Here is a 26747-nt window from a genome sequence, read left to right as displayed (position 1 = left end):
AGGCGGCTTTGTGAAATGAGGGTGGGCAAAAATGATGAAGTTTGGGGGCAGATGGTGAAAGAAAAAGGATGGTGAGAGGGAGGGGGCCAAAGGCCGTTTGGAAAAGAAGGTAGGGAAATAATGGTGGGGGACAAAGGTTTGGGGTAGATTTTTTTAATAAGATCATTTGTATGTTTGCTTTTCAGTAGTTTGAGTTCTTTATGCATTTTGTGTATGAACCCGTTGCCTGATGCATGATTTGCAAATACTTGCTTCCATTATCTGGGTTGTTTCATTTTTATTAAATTTTAATTCAATTTAATTTTTTTTAGACGGAATCTCGGTCTGTCGCCCAGGTTGGAGTGCAGTGGCACGATCTCCGCTCACTGCAAGCTCTGCCTCCTGGGTTCACGTCATTTTCCTGCCTCGGCCTCCCGAGTAGCTGGGACTACAGGCGCCTGCCACCACACCCGAACACTTTTTTTGTATTTTTAGCAGAGACGGAGTTTCACCATGTTAGCCAGTATGGTCTTGATCTCCTGGCCTCCTGATCGGCGCCCCTCAGCTTCCCGAAGTGCTGGGTCTACAGGCGTGAGCCACCGCTCCCTGCCTGTTTTTTCATTCTACTGATTGCTTCCTCTGCTTTGCTGAGGCTTTTTTTTTTTTTTTTGAGACGGAGTCTCGCTCTGTCGCCCAGGCTGGAATGCAGTGGCATGGTCTCAGCTCACTGCAAGCTCCGACTCCCGGGTTCACGCCATTCTCCTGCCTCAGCCTCCCAAGTAGCTGGGACTGCAGGCGCAGGCTACCAAGCCCGGCTAATTTTTTGTATTTTTAGTGGAGACGGGGTTTCACCGTGTTAGCCAGGATGGTCTCAGTCTCGTGAACTCGTGATCCGCCCGCCTCGGCCTGCAAAAGTGCTGCGATTACAGGCGTGAGCCACTGAGCCCGGCCTGGAAACGTAACTTTATTTTTTAGTGTTGTCTTTGTATATATATATACTTTAATAGCCCTGAGTTTTAATAAAGTTGCTTTTAAAAAATGTATCTTAACATTTCAGAAATATACCCTAAGGCATGTGATTAGTTGGGTAGCATGTTGTTTAGTTTTTACAATTGAAGGATTGTCATTCCTTTGTACAAAAAAAAAAAAAATTAAACGTGAATTTTTGTCATATACTAGAGGAAAGAAGGCAGATAATAATAAATATTGTATGCTTCCACGTAAATAAAATTTGAGATTATATAAAGACAATGCATTAAACCTTTCTGGGGTTGAAGTGGGGAATTCATTGGCAAAGGTCGTGCAATAAATGTGTAGGTGAAGGGAATATTCTATATTTGATTGTGTAGGTGGTTATCTAGTTTTATAAATTTGTAAAACTGAACTGGACTAAAATGTGTGCCTTATACGCAGATTATTCTATAAAATTGATTAAAACTAGCTAGGAGAGAATCAGTCAAGGGGAAAAGAAAGAAAAGGCACGTGAAAAAATAATGCCAATGCACTAGAATTATCTTTGATGACATTAAATATAGCCTGGTCTTCTCTTAATTCTTTTTAAAATTTACGTAGATTTCTCAATCCTTTGATACTTTTTCCTCAACACATCTTATATTCTCATGTTAATGTATGGCTACATAAGAGAGGGCTCTCTTACAGTTGGACTGGAACAGCTTGATATTTGTATCTAGAGATGCCTCGGAAGCGTAACACTGACCCATGAGCGAGATGAAAATGGCATGTGCTAGTTAGTGATTCGTAATGTTGCTTTGTTTAGTGCCAACTGGTCTACATCGTTGAGAATGTTTAGTTTGATGGTTTACACAACTTGGCTTAAGAAGTATATGACCAACAGTGTATGAGGGAGCCTGCTGTAAAGACTTTTCTGCACTTCCCTTTAATTATTATAGTAAGCTCAAATCTTGAAGGTTCATAATATACAGATAAACTGTGTCCGTGAGACTGAGAAAGGATCTTTAGGGAGAAAGGCTCTGTTCCTGAAAGACAGACATTCAATGATTTCCTGCATTTTATTTATGTTGTACTTTACCTTTACCTTTATTAAACACTAATAAGGTGGTTCTTATAGGGCCTCATAGGCCTTTTTAGTTTTCCAACCTATTCATAACTTGGTGCAAACCTAGTAATTTTTTGCGTGATAGTATTGGGATTTTACTCGGAGGCTAGGCTTCACACTGTAAAAACAGCTTTTTGGAATTGTATCATTTTCAGTCTTTCCATCGTGTTGCACTGTCCCAGCCACACACGCACACACCAGATATGAAGACTACAAGCAACCTCAAAAGGTATAACACATCTATAGTAGATGTTTTTACCTCTTGTGAAATCTAAGGAAAATATACTAAAAATGAAGGCATCAGTAAAACAGTATCATTTTAGGGTGACCTCGAGTATTTCAACATCAGTCTAGCTTCAGAACAATAAATTTGCAAGGGGAAATGGGGTATTTTTGAGGTTTTTTACACCTGTTATTTCAATTGAAATTGAAAAAAACTACTTTGAACTAACTATAACCATAAAAAGAAGGTTTTGTCAGTATTGAAATAAAATAAAATGCATTTGTGGGACTGACCTCAGGACGCATTTTAAATAGTCAATACTACCTCTAAATCTCATTCCCCCTTCTCTGAGCATCAGCTTTATTCTTACTCCATCTTACTTAATTTGGCACTGACAGATACAGACTCATTCTTACAACATATACCATCAGAAGTGAAACCTTCACTCTCTCCAACTCTTGAAAAATCTGAGATGCACTTTGACTATTCTCAGATCGTGGATCTATTACTTGGATCAAAAAGTACTGCACAGGGAAGTAGATACTATGATCTCTGACATTACAGTTTCAAGGTTGGAGTGAGAAAGGGATAGCTCCCTAATGAGGGAGTATCATAGAAATGATATTTTCATGGTCATACTTTTGTGAACTAGGCAGACATCCCTTTATGTCAACTACATCTCTACTTTGAACAGGTAAATATCCATGCATATACAAAATTATACAGTAATATATAAGCATGACTTTTCATTAAAATTTTAACCAGAACAGTCTATTTAGGTGAATAAATACCGATACAGGAGATAGTTTTGCTTGAATGATCTTTACCCTTGGGGAGACATACATAAACAATTGTCATAGTTTATTATGAAATGACTGTCCAGCATATTTATGAGTAAACTTTCATAATTTCTTTATTGTCTAAAATAAGCACAAAAACCCTTTTAGTTAATTAATATCCCTTTTTAATATACAGAATAAATATAAGAAAATAGCACAAATGGTATTATGCCGCACAGAGAGTTTCTGTTAAAAGTCAATCCTGTATTTTGAGAACTTGACAAAATCATAATTGTGAAAATAGTGTGTTGTCTTACATGCAGATGTTGTGTAGTCAGGGATATCCAAATCAACTTACATCCAAATATTTCACAATTAGTCTTATTCTGTGAAGTATTATAAAACCATGCCCTCAGGAATATAAAAGCACAAAGGGAGCCAGGACTCCAAATAGCCATTTATTCATTTCCTAAGGTTAGGTACAATGAGGACTGCATTTTCAACATTATCAGGGCCATACAGACATCGGAGCTTAAGGATAAGATCCAATTTCATAGCAATGTGTTAAAGGATAAGCCAGTGTAATGACCGAGATGTTCACCATAATAATTACCATCTTGAGTGATGATGCTATGAATACAAAGGAACACTGCATCTATAAAATAAACTGTTTATATGACGAGACCAATTTGATGGAAAGAAGGCAAACTGTGAATGGTAATTTTGTTTGTTTTCATTGTGTGTACTCATATCTGAAAATACAATACCATATAATTAGAAAAGTTACAACAAAAATAAGACTGGAAGCCTTAACTTTTTATATCAAATGTTCTGCACACAAATATAGCCTTTTACTGATGATCTATGGCTCCAAAATATTGGTAGCTATAATTATGCTTTGTAAAACAGAAGCTATGAATGCCTTACTGCAGAAAGACACAAAGAATCATTTCCTTACTCACTCACTGCTAGTAGACCCCGAGGCACAGCATTTCCTGCCCAGATACCTGATTATTAATCCAGTTTTTGCTAGGGGTATACTAACTAACGGAGATTGGTGTTTAAACCAGTTAATGTAAAGAAATGCTGTAGGAACTGAAATACTCCTTTTAAATTAACAAAAGTGTTCTTTCTAGATAAAGTTACATGAGGACCCAAATGTATAAAAGAATGATTTGTTATATGGTTTTAGTACTTTGTTGGTGCCAGGTTAAAGACGTGGCCCTAGATAGGATAACTCTACAGAAGAGAATTTGTTTACCTGCGTCACTAGAAATCCAACAATTAAGTCAGTGACTCTATTTTCCAATATTCATTTCCTCCATTTTCTCATCTTTTTGATTGATGGTATCATTTCGTTATTTCATTTTCATTGACATGGAATGCATTTTGGCTAAAATGACTTTTTGACTATTTGTGTATATATATAATTTTAAAATCAATGAACAATATTGTTTCTCTATTTCCAAGATTATCCCTCTATATTCTCTAAAGTCAATACCGTGAAACAGTCCAGATTCAGGAGTCTAGGAATGGCAGTATGAAATACTGTAAAACTGGAAGCAACTTAGTAGGTAATCAATAGGGAAAATGAAACTCAATATAATTGACTCTAGTTAATGTAATGATGCATTTATTGTAGATTTTTCTTGCATTCCTGAGATAAGTCCTGCCTGGTTATAGTATATTACATGTTTTATGTATTGCTGGATTTTGATCATTAGCATTTTGCTGAGGATTTTTTCCATCTATTTTTGTTAAAGATATTGTTCTGTGTTTTTGTTTTCTTTTTCTTTTTTTGATGCTATTGTATGGTTTTGTTATTAGGGTAATACTAGCTTCATAGAATAAACTGGGAAGCGTATTTTTTTTTTTGGGCAAGAGTTTGTAAATAATTGTATCAATTCAACTTTGAAAGTTTGGTAGAAGCATTCTTGGCTAGAAGATTTGTTGCTGTTGTCATTGTTTCCTGAGGTGGTAGTTTTGATTACTAAATCTCTTTACTTGATAAGATTTTATATTTCTCCTTGACTCATTTTTGCTAATTTGAATCTTTCTTAGAATTTGTCCTGTTGTTTAAAAAATGTAAATTTTAAATATAATTGTTCATAGGTACTTTTGTAATTTTTTTTATATCTTTTAGTGTCCTTTTAAAAATTTCATTGATACTTCAATAGTTTCTCTTTCTTGTTGGTCAGTTTATGTAAATTGTGGCCACTGTTGATGTGTTCAAAGAAACAATTTTTGGCTTTGTTGAGGTTCTCAATTGTTTTTCTATTTTGTATTTCACTAATTTGTATATCCCTAATACTTCCTTGGGGTTGCTGTAGTTTTAATTTGCTCTTCTTTTTTCAGTGCCTTATGGTGGCAGGTTAGAGAATGTTTTTGAGTATGAGAACTACTTTTATTGCATCACGTAAGAGATATTATGCATTCTTAAAGTATTTTATCTTTTTTTGAAGTATTTTCTAATTTATCTTATTTCTTCTTGGACCCATTGGTTATTTAATAGCATGCTTAATTTCCACATAATTCTGAGTTTCCCAAATTTTCCTATTGCTGATTTATTATTTTACTCAGTTATTGTCTGAAAATATAGTTTGTATTATTCCAGTGTTTAAATTCATTGAGGTCTGTTTTATGGCCTGGGGTATGGTATTCCTGGGTAATATTGCATGTGCACTTGAGAATCTACTGTTGTTAAAGTGTTCCTTAAATATCTAATCAGTCTAGTTATTTTGTAGTATTGTTCAAGTGTTCTATTTCTTTGTTGATCTTCTGCCTAGTCATTTTATCCATTTGTGAAAGTGAGTATTAAAGGCTGCAAGAAGTATGTTAAATTGTCTAATTAATCTTCATTTTTGGAGGTTTCTGTGTCAATAGATTTTGAAGTCTTTTCATCACACATATATATGCCTATAATTGTTATTTATTTTTGAGATATTGGCCCTTTTATTTTTATGAAAGCTCTCTTTACCTCTGTAACCCCTTTTGTTTTAAAGTCTATTTTTTTCTGATATTAATATAACAATTCCTGCTTTCTTGTGGTTACTGCCTGCATCATGTAACTTTTCCATCCTTTTTTTCCTATGAATTTTCATGTTTGGATCTAAAGTATGTCTCCTGCAGACAACACGTAGATGGATCTTATTTATTTAATTTGTTTTTCTCCAGTCTGACAATCTTTTATTTGAATATTTAAATTCGTTTTCACTTGAGGTTATTAGTATAGTTAGATTTACATCCATTTTACTTCAGTTTTCTGTATACCTTATGTCTTTTCATTCCTCTATTCCTCCTCCTTTCTTTTGTATTAGGTATTTTTTATAAAACATTTAATCTATATTTAATATCTATTTTTTCATTGTTTCCCTTGTTACTTTAGGGTTTACTGTAGACATCTTATCACAATCAATTTTAGGTGCATAGCAATTCTAGTGGCATATATGTATGTATAAATTTTGTTCACTTTTGTGTACTTTGGCTCTCCTTTTTGTGCTATTATTGCTGTACACATTACATCTATATATGCTATATACCCAATAATTTATTGTTATAACTGTTACTTGATGATATGGTTTGTTGTTTTGTCCTCTCCAAAGTTCATGTTGAAACTTAATTTCAATGTGACAGCGTTAAGAGCTGGAACCTTGAGGATATGATTAGGCTATTGGGGTCTGTCCTCGGGGTCTGTCCTCATGGATGGTATGAGTGTCTTATAGAAGGGCTGGAGGGAATTAGGACTCTTTGCCTTTTCATCCTTTTCACCGTATGAAAATACAGCATTCATCCCCTCTGGAGGATGCAGTATTCAAGGCACCTCAGCAGACACCAAAACTGCCAGCAAATTGATCTTAAACTTCCAGCCTGCAGAACTATAAGAAATAAATTTCTTCTTTACAAATTTCTCAGTCTCTGGTATATATATGTATCAGCATGAACAGACTAACACACTTGACATAATTTTATGTCTTAAAAAGATAAAAAGAAACGTACTATGTATTTACGGCTTTTGTTATATTAGCAGTCTTATTTATTATTTCAGGTCTTTTCATTTGTTCAGCATTTGAAACTTCTTCCTGACACCAGAAGGGCTCTTCTTAGCTGTCTTTTTCCTGGGTTATTCCTGGTAAACTAGCTGACCTTTGTTTCAAAGCATATGTCTCTAATAAAGTGCCAGTCTCTCTTATTTGCTTTTTACCATCACTTCATTGTTTTTCAAAGTACGCTTATGGTTGAATTTCCCCAAACTCTTGGGAAAAGCTTTACAGACTCTGCTGTATGTTCTGCCCCTTCCTTTGGGCAAAACTTCTGAGCTTTGGCTCTGGTGATTGCAGCAAAGAGAGCAGCATTCTCCTCTCGGAGTGACAGCCCTACATTGAGACTGGGTCACTGGGATGGGAAGTAGCCGTTGGTAATCTCAGCTTGCCACTCCCGGATGAGAACTTTGCCTTACAGACAAACCAGAAAGAAGGCAATCAGGGCTCAGTGTTCTCAGTGTGTTGCACCCAAACAGTCCCCATTCCATGAATTAGAGCTGGTAGGAAGAAGTGACATCCTACTTCTTGGCCACATTCCACAAAAGCTTAATCTCAAGAACAGGTAGTGGCAGCAGGTGGGGGTTGAAATAAAAAGTTCGGATGTACTGTTACTTCCAGAAAGATACTATAGCCCCCAGCGGGGTCTAGTAAAAGTTCTGTGTTCTTGGCTACATTGCCTTGAGTAGAGTTTATATCAAGATAGGCTGTGAGAAAAAGAGGTAAGAATGGGTTGTGGATCAAATGCAAAAAAACTCACTGTTCTTAGTGAGTTTCAGTAGATTTTGTTGAATAAATAGTTCATCATTTTCTATGTACCATTATGACTTTTCAAGTGACATAGGTGATGGTTGTTTTGTAATTTTCAACAATTTTATAAAAGATCCATGGAGCTCTTCACATTGCCATTCTAGAGGTGGAACTTCTACATTTATTTCTTATGCAAGGAAATTAAGGTTTTCTTTAATTTCTCTTCTTTCTTCTAAAATATGCTTTGGAATCTCACTCTCTACAGCAAATTGGGTCTCAGTATATTTCTTTCTCCAAGAGAAGTCTGCCAGATACTCAAATAATTTTTGTTTTATATTGTTATGTTTGAAAGGTTGTTCTGTTGTTAAAAGACAATAGGAAGATCAACATGAAACCCTCACATTAGTTGTATGAATATTATCTTTTCATTCAGAAAGTTAACAATATATTTGAGTGCTCATGAAGCTTTAAAAAGAAGTGGATTAAGTAGTCAATCTCCCTAGACAGATAAAAAAGCACATGATATTTTGGTATTCCCCAACTGTTATTATTTGACTTCATGTTCTAGCAAATAACTTTCAACAATTTGTCAACTTGCACATTTATATTTTATATTATTAATTCCATTATTTATGCGTGTGTTGAATAGACTTTATATAGAGATGTTGACACTCGAATTTGTAACAGTGAAAAATTACTTTGATACATATTTTTTCTGATAAAATTATGAAGTGCTTTTCCATCTCTTCTAAAACAACATAGAAAACATGTTTCTCATTACTAAATACATGACTCGGAATACAGCAAAATTAATTGGCTATAAAGCAAACCTTTAAAAGAATAGTTTGATGAAAAATATAAGCATTCTTAGTTATACATAAGATCCCACAGAGCCAATTTAACTTTTTTTCCAGATTTATGTCCCAATTTAAAACTTTAATTCCTACTGTCTAAGCATTGTGGCTAAAAGTATGAGATAATTAATTACTCCTGACATCCAACTTTTGTGATCATAGTAGGTGACATTCCTTTGAAAAAAGTAACTTGAAAATTTTCTGGTAAACGTTACGTTTGTGTGTGGGTGTAGAGTTTCATTTTCAAAACAAGCTCTCACATATCAAAGTTAAGTGTTTCAATTATCTTGTAAGAAAGACTATGTCCTTGGATCCTATGCTGTATGCCAATATTTATACATGTTGAATATGCTTTCATTTAACTTACATAGCCATAATGGTTAACTTTAATCAGAGATTCCTTACTAATTCTGATGAATGTTGGTAGAAAATATGCTGAAAATAAAATATGTTAGAATAATTTTCAATGAAAGGATAAAAGGAAAGAAGCTAGCAGAAGAGCCAGCACCACAGAAAGCAAAGTCACATTCTGGATCCAAGCAACATTTCGATGAGCAAAGAACCAGCAAATTGAATTCACGAGACAGGGAGCAGAAGTAAGAGAGTGAAGAGGAAATTGACTTTTTTTGGTTTTTTATTTGTTTTCTCATGAGGAGAGTGTACTAGTAGTAGAAAAAAGTTACATGAATGATACCAGAAAGACATAGGTAGAATATCTGGACCCTCTGTATAGGATAGCTAGTGATTATATTGTGTGTTCTGGAGGTAAGATTTGTATAAATTCAAGCCTACAATAGTATCAAGGCCTATTAAGCAAACATCCATTAGACAGCATGAAAGACTAAGAGGCTTTCAAACTACAAGTGTCAATAGTTAAATGTGAAGCAAGTACATATAGACATTTGATACTATGACAAAAAATAATATGAGAGGTTTATCATAATATAATTTAATATTTTGTTCTTCAGTTTAATAATTATATAAAGCTACATACTAGTTTTTCACAACTTAACCAATCCTCTTTAATATATTTTTATGAAATTTCCTGCTATACTTGGGATACAGTTTAGAGTGTAAACTCATTTTGTAGGATTTTTTTTTTAAAAATCATGAAACAACATAGTCATAAATTTAAATGGTTTTGCCAGTTGAATCATGTATGTGATAAAAAGGCTTTATATTTCTGATTCCTAAATCAGGGTATGACAGTACAAATCATAAATCAAGTATTATGTCCATTGTATAATTATAGAATAATGCCCAAACCTTTTCTGAATGTGAGGGTATGTCATGAGCATCAAAAGGGAAAAAAAAGTATGAAAATCCCTAAGAGTTTTACTCTGGAAAGTCATATAGATTGTGCATTCTTTAGCTGACATTTTAAAACAGATAACCTGAAATCATTTGCTTAACCCCTTTGAATAATATACTATTGCCTTTAAGAGAAATTTGGTAATCTACTAAAGGTCCTTTTCGTATAGCCCTGACTTCTCTCTCCAGTCACGTGCCGTTACTGGTGTCTGTGACCCAAACACACTAGTTGTCTCTCGATTTCGCTAAGACGTTCTGCATTCTTTCTTCTCACAGCTTTTATGCCTATTGCTGCTTCTTCAAGGCATACTTCTCTAATATTTACTAGCTACTATTATTTTGAATTAGTTTAATGGTTTATTTTCGAGGAGGCAAGGGCAAATTTTGCTGCTCTATGTTCCCATAGTATTGTGGTCTTCGCTGTATTAAAAACTCATCGGGCTAAAAATTGTTTGTGGTTCCCATTTACCTGCTAGATTGTAAATTCCATGAGGACTGGAAATTCAACTCTTTTATTTACCTGTGTATCTCAAAGTTTGTAACATTCTTTCTGTGAGACAGTCATGTATTTATTAAAATGAATGAAATGTTTATGTCTATAGACTGCATTACCAATACCTCTTCATTATTAAATTTTCCTTAATTTCAAAAAAGCCAAACATTATTTTTTCTCATTTATGTAGTTTGAAATTCTTTTCTGGCAATGATGTTTCACCTATAAAAAGACCTATTAAAATTTATTTAATAAGGGGAGGGATAAAATAACTATGCATTTTTTGTTGAAGTCACAGTTGTCTGATACTTTAATTATGCTAATTTAACCTTTCATAAATGCCCAGAATATGAGAATATCATCCAAGATTTAAATACCGATTGCCAAAATTTACAGCTATCAAATGGAAGACTCAGGTTTGTGCTATGCCACATTTTCTGTTCTTTCCTTTTTGTGATGGTATGCCAAACTGGAGAAAGGAAAACATTTCTATTTGTGATTGCTTCTGCTACTTATTTCTGCAAAACAAACTACTCAAATTCAGTGGCATGATGCAATAACCATTTTGTCATCCTCATATATTCTGGGGTCAGGGAGTTGAAAATGCAAAGTGGGGTGACATTTCTGTGGTCTACAGTATTTGGGGCCTCTGAGAAGTCCTAGATGTCTAGGAATGAATTAAACGTTGGACAATGAAATCTTCTGAAAGCTCCTTTACATGTTTGGCTCCTGCATTGGTATGACTTAAAGGCTGGGCTCAAAATAATCTCTTAACCAGAGTGTCTGAATATTGCTTCTTCACGTAACTTGAGGTTCCTCACAGCATGGAATCATATAGGTAGCTTGCCTGAGTGTTTCAGTTAACGGGTCATTGTATTGCCTTTAATAATCTTGCCTCAGAAGTCACATAGAATTACTTTAATGCTGAGTTGGTTTAAGCAATCACAGCCTGTCTGACTTCAGGGGCAAGAAGCATGATGTCTACCCTTTGATGTGAGGACATTCAAAGTATTCGTAGCTATATTTTTAAAATGCCACAGTTATCTTCTTTTCAAAGAGATGCCATATCCTTATTATCAGCAATAGAATCAGGATTTGAAAATAGTTCTTTTGCTACATACGCATTTTTATAATCATTATTGCTATTATAATCTTTTTCAGAAAGGGTGAAGGGGGTAAGGATTATGTTTCATTCTTTCTCAAATTTTGTGTTCTATAAGTATTTTTATTTTTTGTCCATAATAGATTATGGTACAAAGGTAACTCAAAACTAGAGTGTATAAATATAAAAAATAAGTTTTCATATCCAAGCTGCGGATAAGATTAAAATATAAAAAATTTTGAATTTCTTTTAAAAATTAAGTCTTCTAATTTTGTGAAAGTCAGGAAACAACAGGTGCTGGAGAGGATGTGGAGAAATAGGAACACTTTTAACGCCGTTGGTGGGACTGTAAACTGGGTCAACCATGGTGGAAGAAAGTGTGGCGATTCCTCAAGGATCTAGAACTAGAAATACCGTTTGACCCAGCAATCCCATTACTGGGTATACACCCAAAGGATTATAAATCATGCTACTATAAAGACACATGCACACGTATGTTTATTGCGGCACTATTCACAATAGCAAAGACTTGGAACCAACCCAAATGTCCATCAATGATAGACTGGATTAAGAAAATGTGTCACATATACACCATGGAATACTATGCAGCCATAAAAAGGATAAGTTCATGTCCTTTGTGGGGACATGGATGAAGCTGGAAACCATCATTCTCAGCAAACTATGGCAGGGACAAAAAATCAAACACCGCATGTTCTCACTCATAGGTGGGAATTGAACGAGAACACTTGAACACAGGAAAGGGAAACGTCACACACTGGGGCCTGTCATGGGGTGGGGGCAGGGGGGAGGATAGCATTAGGAGATATACCTAATGTAAATGACGAGTTAATGGGTGCAGCACACCAACATGGCACATGTATACATATGTAACAAACCTGCACATTGTGCACATGTATCCTAGAACTTAAAGTATAATAAAATATAGTAAATCTCAATAGATACAACTGACTTAAACAAAAGCTCTTTGGAATCTGCAATCATTTTTATTTATTTTATTTATTTATTTATCATTATGAAGACAGTTTAACTGAGATCCAGTCATTTGATAGAAAACCAGAGCTTCCTGTGTCAATAAGGACTGACCTCAAAAATGTAGCGTGTCCAGACAAAAGTTGCAAAATATGTAGTGTACAACAATTTATATACACTTTTAGGACATGAAAACAAATTCTACTTATTATTTATGACCATACACATATGTAATAAAATGTTTTATAAGGGAATGGACATGATAAATGCTTAATTCAGGGTGTTAGTTACTTCTAGGCAATAATACTTAATCATATAAAAGGAGCCCCAGGCCAAAAAGTTTCAGAATCAGTGTTTTAAAAGACTGTGTCCACCATACAGTTATTAAGGAGTGATTAATTGCTTTCCTCATTTTTGATAATCAAAGATACCCCACAATACACACACACATGATCTGCTAACCAGAATATCTGACTGGCTTTAAATCATCACTATGATGAAATAATTAAAGCACAACTCACATGTTGGCAAGTAAAGTTTGTCTTATAAGTTTTGTGCTCCTTGTTGACCTTATATTATTTCCACCTTCCTAATACCCACTCTTCTTTTGAAGTATTATCTCATTTTACCACCCTCCATCATATCCACCTGCTGCTTTTCCCTTCATTTACTCCCTATACTCTCTGCCTTCCACATTCTTTATTCCCCCTTTTACTCTTATCCTCTTCGTTCTATCCTGACACTGCATATCTAGGGTTCAGTACTATCCACAGTTCCAGGCATTCACTGGGGGTCTTGGAATATATCCCCATGGATAAAGAGGGAAAACTGTATGTTTTGTTGTGTAGGTCTATGGGTGCTGTGCTGTGTTATACGGCAAAACATAGGGAAGAGACCAGGGACAAGGATCTTTGCAAAGACTTTTGAGCTGCCAGTGGAGAAGAGCTCAAGGGAGATCAATGTACTCACTGTCACTAATCCTCTTCTAGGGCAGATTCTGGCAATGTTTACTGAGTTCTAGCTATTTTCCCTAGCACAAACAAGACTCAAATTCACCTCCCATTTTACCTCCCATGGAAAGAACCACTGGAAAGATCACTCCCTTAAAGAACTTATTCATTCTGAGCCACACCATTCATTCATAGAGAAGCTTAAGAAGAAACACTGCCACGGTGGTGGCAGGTTGCCAGGGAGTATGAAAAATATATATGAAAAACTACCTGATATGAAAAATATATATGAACAGAACTATCAACTCAATCAAGCTGCCAGAATGTGCCAACACTTGTTAAGTCCGGTGAAAACAAAATTATTTTTCACTTCTTGTAAAGCAAAACACTGGTATTTCTTATGACAGAGCATCTAGTTACAGACGAGCCATGTTACAATAATATAGACTGTTTTCAAGCTCATACCTATAAAGAAGAGAACCAGTGAGGAACATATTTATTCACCTGTAATATTCACTGCCTGATCTTCTTTTTAAGTGCAAGGTAAGTACACAAGACTTTGTGATTCCAGTTTTATAAAGTCCAGCTCTTGAGATTATCCTGTCCCATCGCCAGAGTCTATCTGGACCCATCTCCTAGAGCACGATGGTCCAGTTAGTGCTGGGGAATACTGCATGATGCCATTTTTCCCCACCCTCCCCGTTACATGGCAAATGTCTACAGAAATCGCACTTTCTCAGCACGTCAAGTCATATGTCATCAGATCCTGTTCTGATGAAGAAAACACGAGGAAAACAAAGGCAAGGACAAAGAACATCTAAAATGACAGAATCCAATTACTATGGAAATTTGTTGTTTAAATATTCAAAAAGATATCCACTGTTTTATTCCAACTATATGACTAGTCTGGAAAAAGCAAAACTGTGGAGACGCCAAAAAGAACAATGGTTGCCAGAAGCCAGTGGAGAGGAAGAAACAAAATGGCAGAGGACAGAGGATATTTAGGGCAGTGAAACTATTTTGTCTATGATACTACAAGGGTATATACATGCCATTACACATTTGTCCAGCATCATGGAATATACAACACCAAGAGTGAACCCTAACGTAAACTGTGGACCTTGGGAGTGATGTGTCTGTCAAGGTAGATTCCTTAACTGTAACTCTGATGAACTCTGATGGGGGGTACTGATGATGAGGGAGGCTATTCATATGTCAGGGGTCATGGGGAATATGAAAAGTCTCTGTACCTTCTCAATTTTGCTATGAATCTAAGACTGCTCGGAAAATAATGTTATTAATTTTAAAAAATTATTCACTGAACTTGCTATTACCCTAAACTATAAAAAGACAGAGTCACCTTGAAAACTGCAAATCACTAAAGATCAAGGTAACAGAATATGAGTACTATCTCCCAAATTGAAGCATGTAAAAACACATAAAGCAATTAATTTTAATTGCATATTTAGGCAAAAAATTGATAAAAATAATTGAATATCTAATCTTATTTCATAATTATAAACAGGGATTTAATACAATATCAATCAAAAATGGTCCATCCATGTAAATAAAATGAGAGACAATTTTTATTCTAATTTTAGATCAGAAATTATTATGCCTTTTTTATCCCACAGTTTTACTGAAAAGTTAATCAGGTAAGAAGGACAGATTATAATTACTTAATATTGCCATGGTAACTTATGCATAAATACCTGTTAAGTATTCACCAAATGTCAAAACTGTAAGCAGCCTTGCTGCTTAACATGAATGATGCAACTGAAACAAGTACCCTGTTATGGTCTATCATAATATTTGCTATTATATTACATAAAATTTTAAGATAACATCAAAAATTTACTCAGGGGCATAGCTGCTGGGCAGCAAAGATTTCATATAGCAGGCACAAGACATCCATCCTTAGGCTTGCTTGCAAGGCTAGTCCTTGGCTGGTGTTTGGTACCTTGAATTTGAGAGGGTTCCCACCATTCCCTAACTTAGAAGAAGCGAATGTCTCACTGTGCCTAAATTGTTTGTGCAAATGTGGTTTACTATGAACAGTTAATCTCCTCCTGGGAGTCTAGAGTTTTGTTACATGTGAGGGAGAGGAGAGGTGGCCTATGTGACTAGCCTCCATCGAAAACATGGGTGCTGAGCCTCTAATGAAACTCTGGTAAGGTAGACAACATTGCACATGTGTCGTCAAAATTTGAGGCTGGGGGAATTAAGCGCATCCTGCTAACTACACAGGAGATGACTCCTGTAGCTTGTGCCTGGCTTCCTCCAGACTTTGACACATGCACCTTTTCCCTTCTCGAATTTTACTTTGTGTCTTTTCACTGTATTAAATATAATAAATCAAAGCCCCGAGTATGACTGTCTGCTGAGTCCTGTGAGTCCTTCTCAGTGAATTACCAAACCTAGGATGGTCTTGGGAACCCCTGATACAACTGCATTATACAATTTTTTTTATTGTTTAAGTTGATGTGTTATATGTGACTACAATCAGAAGGTTATTTCACAGAATACCTTTCCCTAATCTGCTTATTATTTAGTTTTTGATGTTTGCCTTGGAGATTCCTGTACTTCTATATCCACTGGACTAACAGCATTAAAAATGCATGAAACAATGATGTCAGAAAGTAATTTTAAAAATCAACTAATCCTATTTTAACCCAATTAAAAAATAGAAAATCTTGATGATTGACAATATGTTCTACAGCATAAAAGTTTCTGGAACAAAAAACTAAAAGATCACAGTCAGTTTTCTCCCACTTGGTAGAGTTTAATTCATTTTTATAATAATTGTGCAGCAGGCCAGGTGCAGTAGCACACATCTGTTGTTCCACCTACTCAGGAGGCTGAGGCAGAACGATTGCTTGAGGCTAGGAACTAAAGCTGCAGTGTGCTATAATCACACCTGTTCAAAAAAAAGTCCAAAAAAACCCCCTGCAAATAGTGGAACTGATCAGTAAGGATCAATAGGAGTTTTAACTTATCTGGCAGGGAGAAGAGTCTATCTTATATATAGATGGTTAAAACTGTGGTAATCCAATTGACCATATATTCTAGTTAAATCACAGATTACCAATTTCTGAAGAAATATAATACCAGAAAAGCACTTCACATTTAAACTATGTCAGATAAAACAATTTGTATTTGACAACCCAGAAGACACTTAAAATCTTGGCAGACCATCATCATTGTATCATTGTGGTGCAGATATAAAGAAGTGCATTTGAAATGTGTTCTAATAGTATTTTCTTTAGGGATGAAATGCAAAAGGAAGCAGTAAGAGCAGAAATACGACAAGGGGGTAAAATGAAAAGGGAACTGCACTAATAAAAAGAGTCAGGCACTGATTTTTGTACTGATGTGACCAGTATTCCCCAAGTACTGAGAACTACTATATTCAGCATTTCACTTTATATTTTTCTCCAGGACATTACATTAGTTTCCTGCAATAAAATATTTTTACAATGTCGGTTTGTCTAAACTGGCCTGTAAACTATTTCTAATCAAAACCTGAAATTGTGTCACAACATGGCTGTATTATGATTCCATGTCAGAGGAAGGATATATACGTGCATTTGGTGGTGGCTTCCAGTTGTTGCTGTCAGATGTTTGTTTGGGAATGCATTCAGAAGAGCTTATCAAGGACTTGAGTACAAAACAAGCATTTCCACAAAAAAGCAGGTAAGAAAGACACTTTTCCTTACAAATGACCTTAGGTTTAGACAATTCTAGGAAAATGGTGGTACATTAACTCACCAGTCTTGACCATTTTCCCTGATCCTGTACAGGGAGCTGCTGCAGTTACAAAAGTTAGGTAGGATCTTGGTAGGTGTATTCTTCCACATTTGAACATCAGAAGTACTGATCACATAAACAGCGAACCCCACAACTCTATGATTGTTCTTTAGAAGACAGTGCCACTGAAGGCTTTTAAAAGGTTAACTCACTTTACTTTTTAGTAATCTTACTGGTTAGAATTGATACTCCCTCCTTGAAATTCTCACCTTTGTAAATTTTTGCAACATCACTTTGATTCCTCTCCTTTTTCTTTAGCCACGGCTCAGGCTTCTTTCCTAATTCCTCTGGGAAATGCTGATATTCCCAGGGTTCTGTCACTGGCCCTCTGCTCATTCTATACCTTTCCCATCATGGACAAGCTCACTCAGATCTACAACTTTGCCTCCATCATTCCAAGTCTGCAACTCCAACCTCCGAGTTCCATCTCCAACCATAAAAATTTTATCCAATTACCTACTGAAAATATCCCACATGGACATTTCAGTAAACTCAGCAATGCAGAGAAAACTGTTAGTCGTGACTGCTGACCTGCTGCTCTCCTCTATACACCTGAAAACTGCCTACTCCCTCATGTCCAGGTTAAATGCTAGGGCACAAGCCAGAAACCTGAGAATCATCTGAGATTTCTCCCTATCCCCTATCTTTTTACATTCAACAATCACTAAATCATATTAACTGTACCTCTTTTCTGCATCTGCTTTATATTTCCACTGTGACACGTTTATTTTATGTTTATATTTTCTAGTTAAACATGGGCTTTTAAGTAGTGGCTTTTATAGGGAAAAAACAACTATTAATATTATTTCTTAAAAAAAAAGCAAGTAAAATAAATGAAAAAGGCATCATGCCAAGAAAAAGACCAACATTTTTAAAGGAATAACTGAGCTCCTTAACCTTACTGATTTCACCATGGTTGGGTGAAAACCTCACAACAGACTGATACTAGTCTGAGGACAGCACAAGGAAACTATCGCTCTGATAACTGCAAATGTTTCCTTTCTTTCCCTGTCTCTTTATGTGGTTATCTTCCAGCTACCCTCCATATGAGGGGTCAGCAAACTATAGACTGTGGAGCAAATCCAATCAGCCTTATAGTTTTGTAAGTAAAGTTTTACTGGAGCTCAGTCATGCGTATTTGCTTACCTCTTATCTATGACTGTTTTCATACTTCAATGGCAGGGTTGAGTAGGAATGACAGACCACATGAAAAAGCCCTGTACAGCAAAAGCTTTGCCAATCCCTGCTTTATACCATAACCAGAATGCCCTAATACTCAAATCTAATCATGTGACTCCCCACTCCAATGAATCCCTACAGTAAACATTGCTGTCTCCCTACCCAATAGTGATTCCCTGCTCTGTCTTGCTGGAGGAACACATGTCTATTTGAATATTTATCATGCCAATAGCCCTCCCAACTCCAAAAGAAATGATTATTCTAAGCTCATCACAGTAATTACATTTGCTTTCCCATTGCCTGGTTTAGGAATTAGCATGTGGTAGGACCCAGCCAATGAAATGTTACAGGAAGTCAAGTGCACGCTTCCGAGTCTTCTCCCTAACTAAAAGAAACATGTAAAGAAAAGCCACCCTTTCAGCCTTCAGATATTGTCGGTGAGACCATGATGTTTGGAGCCGTTGCTAATTAGCCATGAAAACTGACATGAACAAAACACTGTGATATCACTGAACGGTCAAAACAACTCTGGTCCCTACTGTTTTAGCCACTGTTAATTAGGTCATCTAATATTTTCAGCCCAAAGCATTCCACCTGGTAAATTTCCCATGGCCTACAGGAAAAGATCTACTTGTTTCTTTTTTTCCTTTTTTTTTTTTTTTGAGACAGAGTCTTGCTCTGTCACGCAGGCTGGAGTGCAGTGGTGCAATCTCGGCTCACTGCAGCCTCCGCCTCCCAGGTTCAAGGGATTCTCCTGCCTCAACCTCTTGAGTAGCTGGGACTACAGGCATATGCCACTATGCATGGCTAATTATTTTTTATTTTTTTAGTTTTTTTATTTTTAGTAGAGATGGGTGTCACCATGTTGGCCAGGATGGTCTTAATCTCCTGACCTCACGATCCACCCGCCTTGGCCTCCCAAAGTGCTGGGATTACAGGCATGACCCACCGCACCTAGCCTGAGATCTACTCATTTCTATAGTGTTAAAAAGTTTGGGCAGGGACTGGTGGCTCACACCTGTAATCCCAGCACTTGGGAGGCTGAGGCGTGTGGATCACTTCAGGTCAGGAGTTCGAGACCAACCTGTCAAACATGCTGAAACCCTGTGTCTACTAAAAATACAAAAATTAGCTGGGAATGGTGGCTCACGCCTATAATCCCAGCTACTTGGGAGGCTGAGGCATGAGAATCACTTGAACCCAGGAGGTGGAGGTTGCAGTGAGCCAAGAGAATGCCACTGCACTCCAGCTTGGGTGACAGAGTGAGACTTTGTCTCGAAAAACAAAGTCTGTCATAAGTTTGCCTTAGGTATTCACTTCATTCCCAACATTCGCATCTCATATGTTTTGCACTAGCAAAACTGAACTGCTCATAAACCCTGCAAATTTCACTCAAGCATCTTACTTTCACACTTGTTGCTCCTGCCAAACACACAATCTTCTGCCCGCATCATCCTTCTGCCTCTTTACCTAGAAAAGTTTTACTCACTCTGCATGGTTACTTTAAATCTTACCCACTTTTTTTACAGCTTTCATTCCTCACCACATAAAGTGCCTGGCACATATTTAACATAATAAATGAACACTATACGGTTCCAGAGGGCATCTAACACAGTAGTAGGCACTGAATAAATAATTCATCAAATAATTAAAGTGACAATGATAATAACAAGCTCCTGGGTTTTGTTGGTTTTTTTTCTTTTTTGAGACAGGGTCTCACACTGTTACCCAGACACGAGTGCAGTGGCATGATCATAGCTCACTGTAGCCTCAAACACCCAGGCTCAAGCAATCCTCCCACCTCAGCCTCCCAAGTAGCTGGAAGTACAGGCACCTGGCACCATGCCCAGCTAATGTTTTATTGTTTTTTAAAAAATTTAGTAGAGATGAGGTCTTGTCATGTTGCCCGGGCTGGTCTCGAACTTCTGGGCTCAAGTGATCCTCCCATCTCAGCCTCCCAAAGTGGTGAGATTACAGGCATGCACCACTGTGCTGGCCCCAACAGTATTTTTAAATGTCTGTATTCTGTAACATTAGGAAAAAAATGCTTAGTACTAAAAGACATTTGATAATTACTTGTTAAGTGGACAAATGAATAAATGATTTCCTTGAAAATTCTGTTGAAAAAAACAGAAATTAAATAGAGAAAGCTCTATTCTATTATGAGCACCTCAAAGACCAAAACTGTCTGTTTCATGTTTGTCTCCCATAACGTGCAAAACCTAACTTAGAGAAGTTCTTTGATTAATATGTACTAAATTAAAGTGTCCTCTTACAGTTCAGATTGTCCAATGCATTAGGCATCACATCTTGGAAGCACAGAAGCATTTTTTGTTATTGTGAAACATTTTTATACTTTCATTATAATTTGTTGAGGCTAGAGTTGGGCTATTTGAATATTTATTATGATAATCTTTTGGCTAATGGTAACAGCATGTCTTGTTCTAACAAAATTACTGTTAACATAGCAATTAACCAGCAGATAGAAAAACACATCTTGTTCTAATGAAGTAAATATACTTCATTCGATTTCAAATTGGGGGAAAGTCAATAATAGTGACACCTTGTTGGTTTATAAGTATGTAACATGACCTGTTCTTCTCAACAAGGAATTGCTTTTCTGACTTCTGCACTCAGAAGGTATCTTTAAAAAATAATTTCCCATTAGTATTAGTGCACATTGGGTATGTTTGGCAGGGTTTTGTTTGTGTTTTTGTTTTTGTTTTTTTCTGAGACAGGGTCTCACTCTGTCATCCAGGTTGTGATCATGATCACAGCTCACTACAGCCTTGACTCCCAGGCTCAAGCGATCCTCCCATCTCAGTCTCCCAAGTAGCTGGGATTACAGGTGTGCACCAAAACACCCAGCCAATTTTTTATTTGTTTTTGTAGAGATGTGGTCTCACTATGTCACCCAGGCTGGTCTGGAAGTTCTGGACACAAGCGATCCTCCCACCTAGGCCTCCCAACTTGCTGGGACTACAGGTGTGGGCAGCACACCTGGCCATTTCACAGTTCTTATTGCCATTTGTTTATGGTGCCAGAAAGGTATTGCTGAGTTTCCAGTTTTGAAACTAATTTCTTTTTTTTAGTGACACAAATCACTATGTAATATAGTTAGCCTTTGAACAACATGGATTTGAACTGCAGGGGTCTACTTATGAGCAGCTTTTCTCCCACCTCTACCACCTGAGACGGCGAAGACCAATCTTCCTCTTCCTCCTTCTCCTTAGCCTGCTCAACTTGAAGACTATGATGAAGAGTTATATAATGATCCACTTGCATTTAATGAACAGTAAGCGTATTTTTTCTGCCTTATGATTTTCTTAACAGTTTATTTCCGTAGCTTCCTTTATTGTAAAAGAATACAGCATATTAATACACATACCATACCAAACATATCTTAATTGACTGTTTATGTTATCAATAAGGCTGCTGGTCAACAGTTAGCTATTAGTAGTTACGTTCTTGGGGGAGTCAAAAGTTATACACAGATGTTTGACTGCAGAGGGAATCAAGCATCCCTAAATTCCACATTGTTAAGGGTCAATTGTGATTGATATTCATTTACTAAACATAAGTCATTTATTTTAAAAATTAAATAGAAGTTCCAATTTCATAACAAGTCTAATTCATTATAATGTGACTATAAAGAAAACATACAACTTACTAACTCAAAAATTTCTTTTTCTTGGCCGGGCGCGGTGGCTCACGCCTGTAATCCCAGCACTTTGGGAGGCCGAGGCGGACGGATCACGAGGTCAGGAGATCGAGACCATCCTGGCTAACACGGTGAAACCCCGTCTCTACTAAAATACAAAAAATTAGCCGGGCGTGGTGGCAGGCATCTGTAGTCCCAGCAACTCGGGAGGCTGGGGCAGGAGAATGGCGTGAACCCAGGAGGTGGAGCTTGCAGTGAGCCGAGATTGTGCCACTACACTCCAGCCTGGGCGACAGAGCAAGACTCCGTCTCAAAAAAAAAAAAAAAAAAAAAAAATTGTGACTCTTAGGAAAAAAGAGCAGATATTTGTTTCCACCAGTGATGATCTTCAAAATTGTTACTACCAGTTTTAGAATCTCTGGCACGATGAGAATAATCAGGCTTATATCCATAATGTATTTTAAAGGTGAATTTGTTTTGCAGTAGTTATAAATGAAGCTGAGAAATAGTAAGCATAGGATTGGCAGAAAGCAAAATGACTATCTTACATATTGATGCATTGAAACATAATCTGCACAAAGAAAAATATTTCATTTTGAATAAACATGCCTATCTGCGTCGATTGAAACTTGGCCAGGTTTCTGTTCTCCTTTGTTTTGCATTATTTTCAATTGAATGGAAAAACATTGTTACTAAATTGGTTAAAATTATTACAGGAAGAATGTTGTTTTGAAGTATAAAGTAATTTATACAGAATTTCTATGTTACATTATCTGATCAAGACAGTTAAGCAAAACAAAGTCAAATTTCTTCTTCTTCTTGTTTTTTTTTTTTTTTTTCTGAGACAGTCTTGCTCTGTGGCCCAGAACTGGAGTGCAATGGCATGATCTCGGCTTACTGCAACCTCTGCCTCCCAGGTTCAAACGATTCTCCTGCCTCAGCCTCCCGAGTAGCCGGGATTACAGGCACACGCCACCATGCCCAGCTAATTTTTGTATTTTTAGTAGAGACGGGGTTTCACTACGTTGGCCAGGCTGATCTCAAACTCCTGACCTTGTGATCCGCCCTCCTCGGCCTCCCAAAGTGCTGGGATTACAGGCGTGAGCCACCTCACCCAGCCAACAATGTTAAATTTCTTCGTTTTTTTTTTTTTTTTTTTTTGAGACAGGATTTCACTCTTGTTACCCAGGCTGGAGCCACCGTGCCCGGCCACAATGTTAAATTTCAATAGTTTCAAGTGTACTCATTAATTATCCTCTATGAAAAGTGTTTATTCTGAAATAATTAAAATTCAAAAATAAATTGATTCAATATATATTTTAATTTTATTTCACAAGTTTTGTTTTGTTTTGTTTTGTTTTTGAGATGGAGTCTTTCTCTGTCTCCTAGGGTGGAGTGAAGTGGCCTGATCTCAACTCACTTCAACCTCTGCCTCCTGGGTTCAAGGGATTCTCCTACCTCAGCCTCCTGAGTAGCTGGGATTACAGGTGTGTGCCACCACATCCGGCTAATTTTTGTATTTTTAGTAGAGATGGGGTTTCTCCATGTTGGCCAGGCTGGTCTCAAACTTCTGACCTCAGGTGATCCACATGCCTTAGACTCCCAGAGTGCTGGGATAACAGGCCCGAGCCACCGTGCCTGGCCATTTCACAAGTATTTTTATGTTAATAGTGGCAAGATTTTAAGTATATGTATTAAAATTATACCTACCGCCTATTATTATTTCATATGCATGCATTTTATATAAATAGAAATATAGCAAGAAAAACATTTAAGAAATACTATACTTTAAAAAATGTCAATACGTTGTTTATGTTACTAATGTCTTTTAAGTTTTTGTTTTTTCTTTAAAAGATGAGGTATTTCAACGCTGCCCAGACTTGTCTCAAACTTCTGGGCTTAAGCCTCCCGAGTAGCTGGTATTACCGGTGTGCACCACCATGCCCAGTGTTGCCTGTTTCTTGACTATCAGGTAGGAAGCACATTAAATAGTTTTCACTCATTCACTCAGCAACCATCATAAACTAAAATTTCCACAGGTAAGAATCTGAATTCTCACTAAATGAATACAGTGGAATGTTTTACTTGTATTTATCATCTAGTTTGACAGACACCATAGTTATATTGCTAGACATACCCATTAAATTATCTTCCTTAAGGTATTAATATCCTGTTGTATCATTTAGGAAATACATTTTAGAAGTACAGTATGCCATTTTATGAAGATGTCCGGTTTCACTTTCATTTTATTCTGATTATAAGAGTTCATTGTTTTGCAGGTTTGTCTTACGCTGTATGTCATAGGTTGGCCAACTTTTTGTCTAAAGAGCTGCAGAGTAAATGTTCTATGTGTTGCAGGTTATAGCATGCCTGCCTAAATGGATGTGGCCATGTCCCAATTTTTTGTTTCTTACTAAAACAGGGGCTCAGCCCGATTTGCGTATAATCTAATCTTTGCTTGCCTCACTGCCTATCACTCACCCCCTTAATGCTTCTGTCTCAAATGACCTTTCTTTTGCTTGGGCAGACTTTAATTCCTAGATTAGATCTGCTGTGCTTTCTTTGCCCTCTGACTGTAAATATCTATCCGTGTGTTGAAATGTCACCTCTTCTAGTGGCCTTTTCCAACCAGCTTCCTCTTGTAGTTGCATACACACCACACTACGTATTAATGAGAGAATAGTATGTCCAATTGCATGTCCTGATTTACAATGAAAAGCCCTGGTCTGGCTGGCTGTGGTGGCTCACACCTATAATCCCACCACTTTGGGAGGCCGAGGCGGGAAGATCAGGAGGTCAGGAAATTGAGACCACCCTGGCCAACATGGTGAAACCCCGTCTCTACTAAAAATACAAAGATTAGCTGGGTGTGGTGGCATGCACCTACTACTCCCAGCTACTTAGGAGGCTGAGGTGGGAGAACTGCTTGAACCCGGGAAGCGGAGGTTGCAGTGAGCCGAGATTGCACCACTGCACTCCAGCCTGGGTGACAGTGCGAGACTCTGTCTCAAAAAAAAAAAAAAAAAAGAAAGGAAAAGTCCTGGTTTACATGGAACAGACCTGGTTTATTTCTGCTACCCATGTATCACATCTAGTAGAGTCTTTGTTCCAGATACTACATTGTTTAAAGAAATACTGTTACTTGCAGTACATAGGCTGGAGAGGGTTTGATAGAGCTCTTCTTTTTCTATTATTATTATTATACTTTAAGTTCTAGGGTACATGTGCACAATGTGCAGGTTTGTTAGATATGCATACATGTGCCATGTTGGTGTGCTGCACCCATTAACTCGTCATTTACATTAGGTATATTTCCTAATGCTATCCCTCCCCCCTCCCCCCACCCCATGACAGGCCCCAGTGTGTGATATTCCCCTTCCTGTGTCCATGCGTTCTCATTGTTCAATTCCCACCTAATGAGTGAGAACATGCGGTGTTTGGTTTTTTTGTCCTTGCGATAGTTTGCTGAGAATGATGGTTTCCAGCTTCATCCATGTCCCTACAAAGGACAGGAACTCATCCTTTTTTATGGCTGCATAGTATTCCATGGTGTATAGGTGCCACATTTTCTTAATCCAGTCTATCAATCATTGATGGACATTTAGGTTGGTTCCTAGTCTTTGCTATTGTGAGTAGTGCCGCAATAAACATACGTGTGCATGTGTCTTTATAGCAGCATGATTGATAATCCTTTGGGTATATACCCAGTAATGGGATGGCTGGGTCAAATGGTATTTCTAGTTCTAGATCCTTGAGGAATCGCCACACTGTCTTCCACAATGGTTAAACTAGTTTACAGTCCCACCAACAGTGTAAAAGTGTTCCTATTTCTCCATATCCTCTCCAGCACATGTTGTTTCCTGACTTTTTGATGATCGCCATTCTAAATGGTGTGAGATGGTATCTCATTGTGGTTTTGATTTGCATTTCTCTGATGGCCAGTGATGATGAGCATTTTTTCATGTGTCTGTTGGCTGGCTGCATAAATGTCTCCTTTTGAGAAGTGTCTGTTCATATCCTTCACCCACTTTTTGATGGGGTTGTTTTTTTCTTGTAAATTTGATTGAGTTCTTTGTAGATCTGAATATTAGCCCTTTGTCAGATGAGTAGATTGCAAAAATGTTCTCCCATTGTGTAGGTTGCCTGTTCACTCTGATCATAGTTTCTTTTGCTGTGCAGAAGCTTTTTAGTTTAATTAGATCCCATTTGTCAATTTTGGCTTCTGTTGCCATTGCTTTTGGTGTTTTAGACATGAAGTCTTTGCCCATGCCTATGTCCTGAATGGTATTGACCAGGTTTTCTTCTAGGGTTTTTATGGTTTTAGGTATAACATTTAAGTCTTTAATCCATCTTGAATTAATTTTTGTCTAATGTGTAAGGAAAGGATCCAGTTTCAGCTTTCTACATATGGCTAGCCAGTTTTCCTAGCGCCATTTATTAAATAGGGAATCCTTTCCCCATTTCTTGTTTTTGTCAGGTTTGTCAAAGATCAGATAGTTGTAGATGTGTGGTATTATTTCTGAGGGCTCTGTTCTGTTCCATTGGGCTACATCTC

General features: G+C 37.0%; 1 protein-coding gene across 15 annotated transcripts in view; it reads left to right on the top strand.

Moving 5' to 3' along the window:
- The window catches only part of LOC115934578 (ubiquitin carboxyl-terminal hydrolase 6-like), a 104943-nt gene that overhangs the window by 1309 nt on the left and 76887 nt on the right, over positions 1–26747 (top strand). For 4 of the 15 annotated variants that reach the window (XR_010133836.1, XR_010133835.1, XR_010133833.1 and 1 more), the window contains exons 2-4: positions 16984–17238; positions 21624–21826; positions 24047–24164. The exons of the other annotated variants lie outside the window; for them this stretch is intronic. The gene's annotated coding sequence lies outside the window, so the exon portion shown is untranslated. The remainder of the gene's footprint in view (positions 1–16983; positions 17239–21623; positions 21827–24046; positions 24165–26747) is intronic. 15 annotated transcript variants of the gene reach the window in all.

Source organism: Gorilla gorilla, chromosome 4 (genome assembly GCF_029281585.2).
Source record: "Gorilla gorilla gorilla isolate KB3781 chromosome 4, NHGRI_mGorGor1-v2.1_pri, whole genome shotgun sequence".
Classification (NCBI taxonomy): Eukaryota; Metazoa; Chordata; class Mammalia; order Primates; family Hominidae; genus Gorilla; species Gorilla gorilla.
This window is presented reverse-complemented; position numbering and strand designations above follow the sequence as displayed.